Source organism: Festucalex cinctus, chromosome 9 (assembly GCF_051991245.1).
Source record: "Festucalex cinctus isolate MCC-2025b chromosome 9, RoL_Fcin_1.0, whole genome shotgun sequence".
Taxonomy (NCBI): domain Eukaryota; kingdom Metazoa; phylum Chordata; class Actinopteri; order Syngnathiformes; family Syngnathidae; genus Festucalex; species Festucalex cinctus.
This window is the reverse complement of record NC_135419.1, coordinates 4572439-4586915: the sequence shown is the minus strand read 5'-3', so window position 1 is coordinate 4586915 and position 14477 is coordinate 4572439. Positions and strand designations below refer to the sequence as shown.

Here is a 14477-nt window from a genome sequence, read left to right as displayed (position 1 = left end):
GTTGACAGTTGGGTGCAATCAATAATGACAGTAAGTAATGCTTGAATCTTGATGACCGTATACAGTACGGTATTTATTTCGTTATTTAAACTTCCTTTATCCATGCAAGGCAATAGAGAACAGATTCCCATTATAATGTCTGTCGACAGTAGAGTAAAACAAACTGCTATCTGCCAACAGCAAAGTATAAAAGTATATACGATGTGATGATCCAAATTTGTTTGGCTTTAATTGAGGTCTTGCTAAGCAAGTTGCATCATGTCCTACAAACAACCTGAACTGCTCTGCTGGTGATGACGTTCATGATTTATTTGTTGGGGGGTGGAAGGGCGAATTATCACATTTACATGCATTGGCAATGATATAAGCACATGTGTGTAGATGTGCAAGCGATAGCAAGGAGGAGACATCTGTCTCCTCCAAGCACTGGACTCATCTGCTATTTAGATGTGTCCAGTCGACAGCACGAGCACATCTCATTCATCTTCAGATGTGATTCGAAGCCGAGAGGGAGGATAGATAATAAATAAATCAGCTGCTCTCATGCTGCATCGCCGGGCCCAAAGACAGGAAGTAGATTTGTCACCGTTTACCTCGTGTAGTCCTGTCAGTGCTCAGAGTGAGACATCCTTTCATTTCCCAAGGTGAGCCGGACGGATCTCTCAAAACAACAAAGATGCTAAAAGGGTAAAGAGTAAATTGAAAAGAGAGTAGAAAATGAAGGCAGGCAGCCCCCACTTAACTTTACTGTTGACTTGAAGTCGCTTTGAACAGTAGAACAGAAAGAAGATTTCAAGGTGTGAATGCATTTGAACACACTGGATTGCGTCCTATTGTATTCTATGGTAGGCCTATGAAATTGTAATGCAATGTAGCATCCTGTTTTATTGTCTTGTATAATGTATTGTTGTGTAATCTCACTGAGACCTCAGCTACTCCATCCTGAGAAGAAACAAAAAGCTGTTGCAAGGAAACACATAAACCCTAATCCTGACTTCAAAGCCTAATTTAAAACCCTTGTAAGATATATTTTTGTTGTTGTTGTTTTAATGTTGTGATATGGTCTTAAATTCCACTGATAAATGGATAAAAATGTGTTTAAAAGTCTTGTAAAACCTGTGACAAACATTTTGAAGGTGTAACTAAGAACCTCTACAACATTAGTAGCATTAAGCATTAGTACCCTTAATCCGACATTATGTCCCTGTAAACACATCTGTCTCGGACAAACGTCACTGTGTTGCTTTCATAAAACTAACTTCGTCACTGATTGTTATTCTGTGAACGTAACGGGTCATAAATCGCTATTAGCCCAACGTCCTCATTTGTATTCCGAAACGTCTCCCGGAGAGATTCCTGAAACAGCATCGCGAGGACTGCGTGGGCATCTGCCACTTCACCTGCAAATGGATGGAAGTCCATTTTTCACCTCCATGTTTCACCGCCATATTAATCAAACACAGCATTTGGAAAGCAAATGACATGGAACAACTCAAATGAATAACCAGTTGCTTAACCCTAATACTGGCTTGAAACCCTATAACTTTAAATTGTAACCCTGGTTTAAAATTCTACCTTGAATCCCTAAATGCTAAAATGCTATCTTGGTTGACAGTTCAACAAGACGATGGACTCACCATTATCTAACCTTTTTTTGCTCAGTCCTGGCAGCTACTGAAAGCTGGCTGTGCCGTTTACCTTGCGCCAGTTACACATTGTAACAAAGGTTGTCACTCGAAAGCTCAGCTTGTGTTTAGTCCAACACCGACGACTGCAGTATTGGGATAGTAGGAATTCCTTTCCCATGATTCTTAGACACGAAAGCAGAAAGTAGTTATAGTTCTCGTATGACGAAAACACACCTACTACAGATTAAATGTACAAGTAGATGCAAATGAATCACTATAACTGTGTGATTGACATACACATGGGGGGAAAAAAACGGGATTCCCGGTCATAATTCCTCAGTGTTGCTGTATTTTATCATAGCTCACTGTTTATGTTATTAGATAGAATTAGATGACATTTTTCATAGGTAGGAAACATTGGTCAGAGATAGGACCTCTGTCCTCTATTTGAAATGGAATGACAGAAGCTAGCTGCTGTGTAGTGTGTTAATAAAGCTATAGAGAGGGTTGACTGGAGAAAAGAGGATTCTGTATCTTTTATCCTGTTCAGGGATTCATTGGAGCATATCACAGCTAACTTCTGTAGTGAATGTTTAAGTAGTGAATGTTGTAGTAGTGAATGTTTGTCAGTTAGATGCAGGGAACATGTAGATACAGACATTCATTCACAGTCACATTCACATCTGTGCATGTGTTTTACATGCTGTACATTTTGTTTCATGTAAAACACCAAAAAATAAGTCCAGGGTCCACTTTTGATATTTTAGTACTTACTTTAGGATGCTGATTTATTGAATTGTCTTAGTCAGGTTAGTAGGTACTTTAAAACTTGTTTGCTTGAGGGGTTAGCCCTAATCCTAACGCCAGCTTGAAACCCCAAAGCCTGCCTTGGCGTCATATTTTAAAACCCTAAGCATGGCTTGAAACTTTCCTTAGCTGCCCAGCGACATGTTTAGTTACTTTCATTAATAAACCTTCCTCATTCACAGTCAACAGCGGAGCTGATTGTCATTCTGCAAACGTAGCAGGTCATAAAACGCTATTAGCCCAACGTCCTCATTTGCATGCGCAACGTCTCCCGGAGAGATTCCCAAAACAGCAACCGGAGGACCGTGTTGGCGTCTGTCACCTCACATGCGAATGGATGGATATCCATTTTTCACCTCCATATTTCACCACCGTTTTAATCAATCACCATGCACGGAACGCCGTGGACATAGAAAACCAAATATGAATAATCAGCTACTTAGCATAACATCTAAACATTGTTTTTGTTTCCTTTCTACATCCCCCGCGGAGGCTGTGTGACCTCGGAAGTTGAGCGTCATCAACGAGGTGTCTGTCTGCATCCCTTTGGAGTATTTGCTCATATTGGATGTGACAGCAAGGAAACAAACAACAGCCCCCCGGGAGAAAGTTGGCTTACGTGCAGTCCTGCTGTGCTCATGCACAAACACGCATGCACTCCTTGGCACGCTGGGTGCACCCCACACACACCAGCAATCCCCCCCCAAACATCACCAACTTTCTTTCCACTAAATAAGAGCTGTCAGTGGAGTCGCTTATCCATAATGTAATTTCTCATCTCAGCATCTGGCATTCGTTTGAAACTGTAACCCTGCTTTGAAACACTGATTTGTAAATCTTACTTTTGCTTAACTGCGATTGGCTGGCAACCATTTCAGGGTGTACTGCCCAAAAGCCAGCTGAGATAGGCTCCAGCACTCCCCGTGATCCTTGTGAAGAATAAGCGGTCAAGAAAATGGATGGATACTTTTGCTTAAGACGCAAATCTTTGATTGAAACCCAAACTATAAGCCTTAACATTTGAATCCAAACTTTGGCTACAAAACCTAATTTTAAACCCTAATACAATCTTAAAACCATAATTTGAAAGTCTAACTTGAAAACCTAATTAAAATTCTAACCCAGGTAGTAAGGTTCGAACCCTGACCTCAATCCTTTACTTGAAACTCTAACCCAATTTGAAACCTTAATTATGGCTTGAAACCTTCATTGAAAATGCTAACCATTTTGGAACAGATTCTAGCAAGCAACCATAATTTATTGCTTGAAACATGCATTTTTACGTAGTAGAGATCATGACCACTGCTGGAAACCGTAATTTAAAATATAGACTTGCAACCTTCACCCACACATCAATCAATTTAAAACCGTAATTTGAAACTGAATACCCTCTGCACCCAAAAGCAAATGCAAAGACTTTCCACATTTTTCACACATCGAATAAGATCTTCCGCCGCTTCATTCTCAGAAATTCCGTAATGCAATTCCTCTCTTCATCTTGCTTCCTTGCTCGGAGTCCTTCTTCCCCCCGGTGACCCCTCATACGGTCAACCTACCACCTACCAGCACCTTCGCACCCTCCTGCCCCCCTGCTGCACCTTGTCTTGTTGCTGTTTGATGTGCTGCCGTTTTGCCTTTAGATACACAGGCCTCGCCGCTCTTTGATAATCCACTACTATGTCTTCTTCGCCTCCAGTTCCCCTCCAGCAGCAGGGGGGCCGCCGCGGTCTTGGTCTGCTGCAGTGCCTCGCTGGCTGATTGCTTTGTTTATTAACATGGGCCCGGAGCCTTAGAATTGCCTTGACCGGTTGGTGTCAGAGGTGGGGTGTTCAGGGCACACCCAAAGACTTTAACGAGAACTCGGATATAACCAGGACTTGGAAACAACAAACAAGCTTCCAGAAATGAGTAGTTCACATATCTTGGCACATTTGATGTATTGTTTGTGGTTCCTTGAGTATCGAGACTGTCGACTATGGACTAAACTCTACCTCAATTCTTACTAACCAATTACCTAAACTTTACTTTGCATTATACAAAAGTGTGTTGGCTTAATGTTAACGTGCAATGCAAAATTCCGAGTTAAACAGTGATGTTATGAATTATGTGACCACAAACTGTATTATGGTTTTATTATGGTTCTGATTATTTTTAGATTGAATATTAATCTGATTATTGCTATATTGAATTCAACATATATTCTTTATCTTCTGAGAAAATCACTGCAGCATACGGAGATGTCGCGACCTTTGTTTATAACTGTATGAATACATTTTACTGCCCCCTTGTGACTAAGGCGGAGGAAGACAATTAATTAATCATGATGCAAAAAGTGTTTAATTCTATACGTTCAATTTTAAACAACAAAAAATGCTGGTGTTTGATTGGGGGCTGGAACAAATTGATGGTTTTGCATTCCTCTCAGTGGGAACAGAAGTTTTGAGTTGTTTTGAGTTATGAGTTTGAGTACAGAATGAATTAAACTCATAAGTGAAAGCGCCATTGTGTTTCTAAAACCCTAAAAAAAATGGAAGGCCAGTAAGCTTCCCGGGACTGATTGTGTTGGACTTCAGTAAACGTTGCTTTTGTAGGATGCAACGGACAGAAGCAGCAAATGGCCGACAATGACCTGAGGCTACAGAGGCTGCGATTAGAGTGGGAGGAGAAAGTGTCCTCTGGTCCACTCCTGCCTAGAGATAAAGAAACTGCCCGTCCAGCTGAAGCCGAGTTGAGATGAGGAGAGCTGAGTCCCCTGATAAGATACTGCTATTCTGTGTTTGGACTCACAAAAGCTTGAAGGAATTTAATAGAACATCGAGACAGTACAAGCTTGCTTCTCTGCGGTCAAAGCTTAAAGAAAGGATATTGTTAATACAAGTATGAGTACATTTATTTTAACTCCAACCCTAACATTACACTCACTCTATCTCCAAACCCAATCATTATCTTACCATTAAACTAACACTATCTTTTTCTTAAATATAATCCAAACACTAACATGACCCGATTTTAAAACCCTTAAACCATCGGTGTCCAAACTACGGCCCGGGGGCCATTTGTGGCCCGCCACACATTTTTTGGCGGCCCGCGGCAAATACTAAAAATAATTTTTCAATGCTGTTTAAAAAAAAAAAAAAAAGGGTGGATTAAACATTTCTAGCTATGCAAAGACACAAATTTTCAGCTAATAATTCAGTCTCAGAAATAAAAATAGTTTCATCCACTTGTTGCTTAGTTAACATCACATTAGATTAATGGTTCTTAAGTGTGGTCAGTTGACGACCGATTGTTCTTGTTGTGGTTCAGAATGTCAAGTTGGGATCAGCTGCTGCTCAGTGGAGAGGCATATCTATTACAGTGGCACACAGGGGTCACTATTTGCCTTGTGACTGTTATCAGTTTTTAATAAGTAACTGCACATTATATCAACAATTTATAATTGCTTCATTGATTTTTACCATGTTTAACTCATTCACTGCCATTGACGGAAAAATATGCATTTTTTGCTGGTCTGGCAATGAATGTGTTAATAAATAACAAATAAATAATAAATAAATAAAAAAATCAAAGTGGCCCTTGCAGCTTTCTATTTTTCTGGATGTGGCCCTCAGAGGAAAAAGTTTGGAAACCCCTGCCTTAAACTTTTCTTCTCCTTCACCAAAGTAGAAGGTTTTGACATCACCAATTTCAAGTATAGTATTTGCCAGCAGGAATCCACAAAACAACAACAGCAAACAAACAAAAATTGCCACTAAACTTTCCGCCACTTAATCTATGTGAAAACAAAAGTATTTTCTCTTGTCTGCAAACCATCCAAACAAGCAAGCGCAGTGTGATGAAACAGCCTGCAAACTTTGATACCGCAGCCTGCTTATGTGGCGTATTTATTCCAGTCAATTCCCTCCCTGCCACGCTGAGACAGCCCACGGTTAGAGTTAGTCGCCAAAGACCAACAATTAGCAGGCTGGCCTGCCCCCACAATGCACAGCGGTCTGCCTCTGTAGTCGGCAACAACCCTCTCTCATATCAGTGAGTGAAAATGCATAAATAGCAGAGGTTGCAAAAGTATACACACTCTAAACCTAGAGTAAAGTGAAACAAAATGTCTTCTAAAATGTAGACAAAATGTAGCTCATAGCCCATCTCCCCCTCTTCCTCCTCTTGGTTCTCAAAACAGACAACTAGCAATGTTTGTGCATTCACTGATCATGTTTGGTGGAACATTAACCACAGTATCTTCCATTATAATGTCACTGAAAATATTAAATCTCTACTGGCCAAATATTTCCTAAACACAAATAATGGGGGTGGTGGGTTCTGTCGATTTAGGCGACACTCACTAAAAGCGCTTGCTAGCATAAGGCTGAGCCCACAAGGTTCTGTACTAATGATCTGTGACTAATAATCTGTGATTTCGAAGCCGCGTCTAGTTGTTTACTGACATTAAATTGTCATGTTTAATGAAGAGCGAGCGGGAGAGACAGACTGCTGCAGCAGACGGACAGACAGACAGACAAAATTATAAAACACAATTTACTTTTGCAAGACTAGTTCACTGTTGTTTTTTTCATGCACTGTCTTAATTATATTAATATTAAATCCAGAGGAAGGAAAAATAGAGTGACCTCAAATACATTTTGCATTAGAATGTACATATTTTATTTTGAGTTCCGGATCCAAAACACTATTCTGTGTAGCAAAAGGTTCATACTTAAACCGTGGATGTTTATAAATTGCCGGTACTAATGGAATTAGAAAGCAATATATAGTGGATATAAAAAAGTCTGCACACGTTTAAATGCCAGGTTTTTGTGATATGGGGAACAATAATAGAACAAAATTAATCATTTACAAAAGTCCACCAATTTTGTGATCTATAACTTACTGACATTAAATTAAAAAACAACAACAACAACAACAACAAAAAACTCTTTTCAAGAAGGAAACATGAACACAAAAGTCACAGGGGTGATTTAGCTTATTATGCGAGATACAAGTTTAATTTGTTCCATGACCATCCACATAACTCAAAGCACTTGCATCTCAAATCACATTTCCCCACTGAAATAAATAGAAATGCCATGAATCCCTTCCAGCTGCTAAAAATGTAAAACAACAATGCTTTAATGTGTAAGTAAGAAAACTAAAACAGTATTGTGATTTGTTGTGTTTTTCTTAAAACATGTTTTTGCTTAATTTTAGTGGACATTGTACTGCTCCTTCTGGTGTGTGCATCTTGGCCACTTGTGGGCTGTATAAGAAGTTTCACAACTAACTCAAGGGGTGATAAGTTACAGTACATTATGGCACATGCTAGAATCCTTAGCCTGTCTATGGCATTTTGTATTATATGTTAGCATTAAGCTTGGGTAAGGCAACGTTATGTATTTTGTTTCAATATGGACTAACGGATAACAGACACAAACAAGTGGGACGCTAGGTGTCTGAATTGGTGGTGCGGGCCTGTATGATGAACCATTTTTCTGCCCAATTGTGCTTGCTTGCCCATCGGCAGAAGCTCCAATTCCCTTTCGAGGTAATGATTAGCTGTCCTCCTTAGCAATAGCAGACGTCACTCAGCCAGCTGTATGTGCAGAGTGGGGGCGATGTTTACAATTATCTGCGTGGCTAATGGCCGCCTGTACGGCCGCCGCCGTCATCCTTCCCACCGGCCACGCCGTTTACGGCAGCGCGGCACACGAATCCTCCAGATTAGATCAGAACTCTGACCCGCAAGCCCGCGCGGGCCGGGCATCCGGATAATAGCTATACCGCCACGGCCTACGTGTACCCTCGCGTGGACACTGCACATTCGCAACAACGGTGTGTTTAAAGATAGCTGCGCACACTCCCCCACTCTGATGTGCTGCCGGCGGTGTGTCAGATGGTTGCATGCTTTCATGTCCACAACACCTGCAATGCAGGACTGTTGTTTTAAGTATGTGCAGTGAAAAGGGTGGGGTGTTAGGGGCTTTTCATAGTTTTTTTTCCCCCGGTATGCCAGTTCTTTTTCACTGCAGTGACTAGTGAGTTGAATGTTAACATTATCCAAACCCAAACATATCTAACACCTATCCCTACCTTTACATACTCTAATAGTTAACCTAACCGTAACCATGTTTCCCTTTCCTGTATTTAATTTCTTAAACAATATTGTAATTGCTTTTCTTTCAAGAAAGTGTTCTATGCTTTGTCTTGTCATGTTATTTTCAGAGGGAGGCTTGAAGTGAAGGGGAAAAGGAGGACCTTTGTGTAGTTTAATGTGGAGCCTGGCCCTCAGACATAACCATAGCTTCAAACTTCAATTTGAAACCCTAACTCTGGCTTCTTTACCCCCGTTTGACTGTAATTTGAAATCCTAACCTATGTTTGAAAGCCTAACCTTGGAACAAATCCCAGCTTTATTTTGTAGGCTAATTTGAAACCTTAACCTAGAGTTGAAAACTTAACCCTGTCCAAGAAACCCTACTCTGAACCCCTAACCCTGTCTTGAAATCCTTAAACCATAACCCTTAGCTTGAAACACTGATTTTGTAACTTTGGCTTTAAAGTATACTTTGAATCGAAGCCCTAAATTGATAGTGTAACCCTGATTAACCTAAATATGGCTTAAAATCAGAGATCTAAATTTAAAGGCGAAGTAAAAAAAAAAAAAAAGAAATGAAATTCCTTACAATATGTTGTATGCGTCCTCACTAGTCTAAACATGGCATTCTGATTAATATTGCGTTTGTGGAATATGAACTGAGCACCTGTTTTTAATCCATCTTGGGGCCGGCCATGTTGCCACTTCCTGTCAACTGAAAATGGCATTATAAAGTTTAAGAACTCAGATAACCGGCTCAACAGTTTCCTAGGTTTGGCCATGTGACATTCGCAAACTTAGACTTGTGTACTTGTATATGAATGGCATGTTAAGGCCATAAAAGGTCATATTGGCTCTCAAACTTAAACCAAACATTGTGGATTCAAATTTATTGGTGTATTTAGTTTAATTTAGCATCCTGAAGATGATTCTACCAAGAATTTTGTTGTGCACTTGTTCATTTTGACGATTTTGCTATAATGAAATGTACATTCAGGCGCTGAAAATGCATTTCATAAGCCCCATTGGGCTGAAGCCAGAGGGCAGCCATCTTACGTTGCCACTTTTACTGACAACTACTGTTCTTTTTTGGCTGAAAACTCCGTTATCAATGTGTGTTTAACTAACTAAAAATGTCAAGTTGATATAAGCATTTCCTTAGTGTTTTTGTTACATTAATAGCAAAAACACAGCCATGCTTTCAGTGTTTACCAAAGACTGCATGTCACGTTGAGTGACCTAAATGTTGGCACGCCCATGATTGACAGTCAATCCCAGTGCTCTATCTCACTTTCTTTGCCCACCAAATCAACTGGGATTAGCCCACCGCCCGCCGCGAGCCCGTCAGGAATAAAACAGACGGATGCGGGCGCAGAGTGAGCGGAGAGGACACCTCGGCCCTTCAGTCTTGTGTAATTTAAGCCGAGATGAACGGACCGGCAGTGCCGGCGGCGTCCAGCATACTAATAATAGCGCCGGTGTCTCGCCGGACGCCGGGCCAGGGGAACGCCATGATGTCATGCATTATGCATGTATGCAAATAGAAGGAAATGGATTACATGAAAGGGCACCTGTGGTTCTCTCGCTTTCAGGTACGTGTGACAGGGGAAATGAAGCCAACGCCGGCGTCATTAAAGCACAATACTCCTACAGATTGTTCTATGAGTCAAAAAGTGGTTGACACCACCGAAAAGCACAGCAGACTCAGCATAGCAATGTTTTCCCAAGATCAGAGGGCATGTTCTATCAGGTAGTGAGGAAAAGAACAATTAGAGCTTCGCACCAGGGTGAGGGATTCAAGTTAGGGTTTTGTGGTCTCAATGTAGGGTTTAAAGACAGTTAGGGTTTCACATTAGGGTTTCAAGTCAGGATTAACCTTTCAATTTATGGTTTAAATCATGGTCAGTTTGTCAAACCATTTCTAGAATTTCACATTAGGATTTTTAAACCTGGGTTAGGATTTCAAATAATGGTTCAGATTTCACATTAGGTTTTATCATATTCCAAGCTTGGGTTTCAAATTAGGGTTGAAAGCATGGGTTTGGATTTCATACATGGGGAAGGGTTTCAAATTAGGGTTTAGATTAGGGGTGTTCAATACTGCCTATTTTTCTTATTTTTCATACTACTACTCTTGAGTAGTCAGCGATACTTTTAAAGAAATTGTGAAGAAGGACCTATATGTCCTATTGTAGCATTTCTCCTTAAAATTGTATGATAATGTATTTTTTTTTCCTGTTCTTTCAAATTTGGCAGGCTTGATAACAACACTGTGGTGTGCCAAATTGATGATATTTTAATTGGCACTTTACAGGGATTTTAATGGATGCTTTTAACTCTTTTACTGCCACACGTTATGAAAAAAAACACACAAAAAAACTCCACAGTGCCATTTCGCCAATTACGAGCATTCATCAGATTCCGTCACATTTCAGTGTAATTCCATGCACCAGCAGCCCATTGAAAAGAGACTCAATGCTGCCATCTGCTGGCCATAGTTAGGTGGTGTTTTTGATTCCACAACCCATTGACCAGACAGCGCTGCACTTAGACGTTGTTCCGTCCATTTAAGAAAAAAACAAAAAAACAAAAAAACATAGATGACGTAATTTCACGTTTATGGCAGCATACATTGTGATTTTACTAATAATTATTAAACGTTTTTGGCAGTCAAAGAGTTAACATGGCCGTTGTGAAGACTTTCTTGCATGTTTGTGGTAATGACGGCGGCATGATGCTTGCTTGTCTGCTCTGTTGCTTTTTGCAACAGACACAGAGTGTAAATCTGGAAGGCCATCTCCTGTCTTGTGATGACTGTAACCGTAGCAACCACAAAATCATGTTTGACATTGACCCAGCACAAGAAATGACAGTCATGACGCACGTACGCTAATGTTGCTGTCTCCTTTTATATATATATATATATATATATATATATATATATATATATATATATATATATGTATAGATATATATGTATATATATATATATATATATATATGTATATATATATATATATATATGTATGTATATATATATATATATATGTATGTATATATATATATATATATATATATATATATATATATATATATATGTATATATATATATATATATATATATATATATATGTATGTATATATATATATATATATATATATATATATATATATATATATATATATATATATATATATGTATATATATATATATATATATATATATATATATATATATAGGTTTCAACTTTTTTAATGTGGGTTACGGCAAAGTGTCTTTTAGGTTACTATTCTTCTTTAAATCATATCGTCATCACTGTAAATTTGGAAATGGCAATGCAGTATTTTGATGAAAAAAAAATGTATGCTTTAAAAGTCAGAATTACTGTATGTGTGCGTGACCAAACCACAACATTCATGGAGATAAGCTGTGAAATGACAGTGACCGTTAGGGGTGTGAATTGCCTCGTACCTGACGATTCGATTCGTATCACGATTCACAGGTCACGATTCGATTCGATACCGATTAATCCCGATACGAATTTCTAAGTCGATTGTTGCGATTTTTTTTCATTCAAATTTAGAAAATACTAATCAGTAAGCTTGTAGAGTGTAAGATTTATATGAAAATGTATTATTTATTTATCTGAAATTTCAGTCTTATAGAGGTTGTAATCTGTTTCATGTTTAAACAGCATTAAAATAAAATATTAAGGCTTAATGTTCCGTTCATATAACATTCTTCCATGCTTAAGGTGTGAATTCTAAAAAAAAAAAAAAAAAAAAAAAAAAAAAAAAAAAAAAAAAAAATATATATATATATCGATTTTGCCTATTATTGAATCGATTCGAGAATCGCGCGATGTAGTATCGCGATATATCGCCGAATCGATTTTTTTTAACACCCCTAGTGACCGTATTACTTGACTGCCGTACTGGCACCACTTTTCTATTCAGACAAAACGAAGACCACCACATCCGCCTCCCTCCCGAAAGCCCATAACATAGTTTTTGGGTTTACTGCTGATGCTGCATCATCAATCATTCAAAAGCAAGCAGGTCACGCAGAGGGAATAGGAGGTGGCATTCAATCAGTGTTTCAACTAAGACTGATTTCATAGTGACTTTAGAGTTTCAGTGGTGTTGATAAATAAATTTTTTTGGAGGATTGTCGCACAACAGAGGTAAATGTCTGGTGAAAATGTCGCAACTCCCTCCCTTCCTCATCTCTCAATGTGCATGACATAATTGCTGACTGTCCATCGCTGCATCGTTCAAAGCTAGCAGTCAACATGATGTCATCATAACTTTTTTTTTTTTCCTTCAAATTTTTGTGTGTCCAGAACAGGTTATTAGGCTACCTTTATTTAGCTCTAGTAAATTAATAGTTCAATTATTAGTATTTTTGGATATTTACATGGGCACATGAGAACATGCTAATTGCTAAATGCTAAATAAACGAAGGGTTAACAGCATCCGCCGTATGCATCCACATTGTCTTGTAGAAGGGGCATCTGCCGTTGATGGAGGGGGCATAAAGCGCAAAAATATTCAAGCGATGACCCCCTGATGAAAATTGTATGTGTTGTTTGTTCACCAGCGCAAATATTGGCTGTTTGTTTTGTAGCAGAGCCGTTCAAAAAAGTTCTGTACACACCAACCCTCCCCACTTTCAATTAGGGTTTCAAACTCAATGTTAGGATTTCAAGTAATTTTGGTTTTGGTTATAGATTGAAAGCAGAAATCCAAACCAGGGTAAGAATTTGAAGTTATACTTTTAAGCCATAGTTCAGATTTCAAATAAGGCTTTAGGGTTTCAAATGAATATTTAAGTTAGGGTTTGAGAGTGAAACTTGAAACAACACAATTCCAATTCAAAGATCTATTTGTGTTTTGTATGTTGTTGTTGTTTTGTGGTCAGTGAAGCTAACAGACTCTTCATGTTTTTGCAGCAAGGCTGAACATCTCCCGGGGAGAACAAAACAAAGCAAAACCTTCTCGCTTGTGTGTTACCTCAAACAAAACACACTGCAGTTTCTTCTATGGAGGACAAGTCCATCTTTTTTAACTGTGCTCAAGCCTGGGGGAGATGAAGGTGATCTATGTACCTGCCTCCTTTTCATCCTACACATTCCCCCCCCGCTACGCTCCCAGCGCCTGCTATAGGAGCGTGAACAAAAGGTGGCGTCGTTCACTCATCCCTCTGCTTCAGGGTGAACTCCGGCTTTCCAGTGGTGACCCTGGAGACTGAAGACGAGATTTAAAGAGACAGCTACACATGCCAGGTGTAACAACAACCAAGCTGGGGGGAGGCGAGAAGGAGGAGAGGAAAGCCAGTCGCCTTGTTAACCTCGCTGACCCCAGCCGACTTCACGCTCAGACTGCGCAAATCAAGATGGATTTTTAATGTGTTAGCAAGCAAGGCAGCGATTGGCCTACAGGTATTTTTGTCTGCTTGCCTCTTGGTGAGTTACATACCCAACATCACAATTTCTTATACCAGACATCATTGTTCAATACCAAACGTTTTGTACGCTTTGTTGTGACTTAGCAAGACTGTATTAACATGTTTTGTGACTTGCTTAACCCAAGACATGACTTGGCTCAACTTGCTCCAAATTTAATGGAGACTTGACTTGCTTGATTTTTTTTTTCTCCTGTAGTAACTGGGGACTTTCTTGAAACTTGAAGTCCTTGTTTTAAGTCACTTGCTCACACCTACAGCAGTCCATTTGTTCCCAAACCATCTCCTCTCCATTTTTAGGAGCATGACTTTTCCTATTGAATGACTTTATCTCTGGCAAAGTCCATCCCTGGCCTCCAATGTGCAGCTTCTCCTGATAGATTTTCATGTAGAGCAGTAATGAAATAGAGATATGACGTCTCCCTTTAAATCAGTACTTCTCAAATAGTGCGGCGGGCCCCCCCAGGGGGGCGCGAGGCTCCATCAAGGGGGG

At 39.5% G+C, this 14477-nt stretch overlaps 1 long non-coding RNA gene across 1 annotated transcript in view; it reads left to right on the top strand.

Annotated features, from left to right (window-relative positions):
- The window catches only part of LOC144026089 (uncharacterized), a 47584-nt gene extending 33292 nt beyond the window's left edge, over positions 1 to 14292 (top strand). The window contains exons 2-3 of the long non-coding RNA XR_013285039.1: positions 13473 to 13615; positions 13733 to 14292. This is a non-coding gene — a long non-coding RNA (uncharacterized LOC144026089). The remainder of the gene's footprint in view (positions 1 to 13472; positions 13616 to 13732) is intronic.
- Positions 14293 to 14477: the final 185 nt, after the last annotated feature.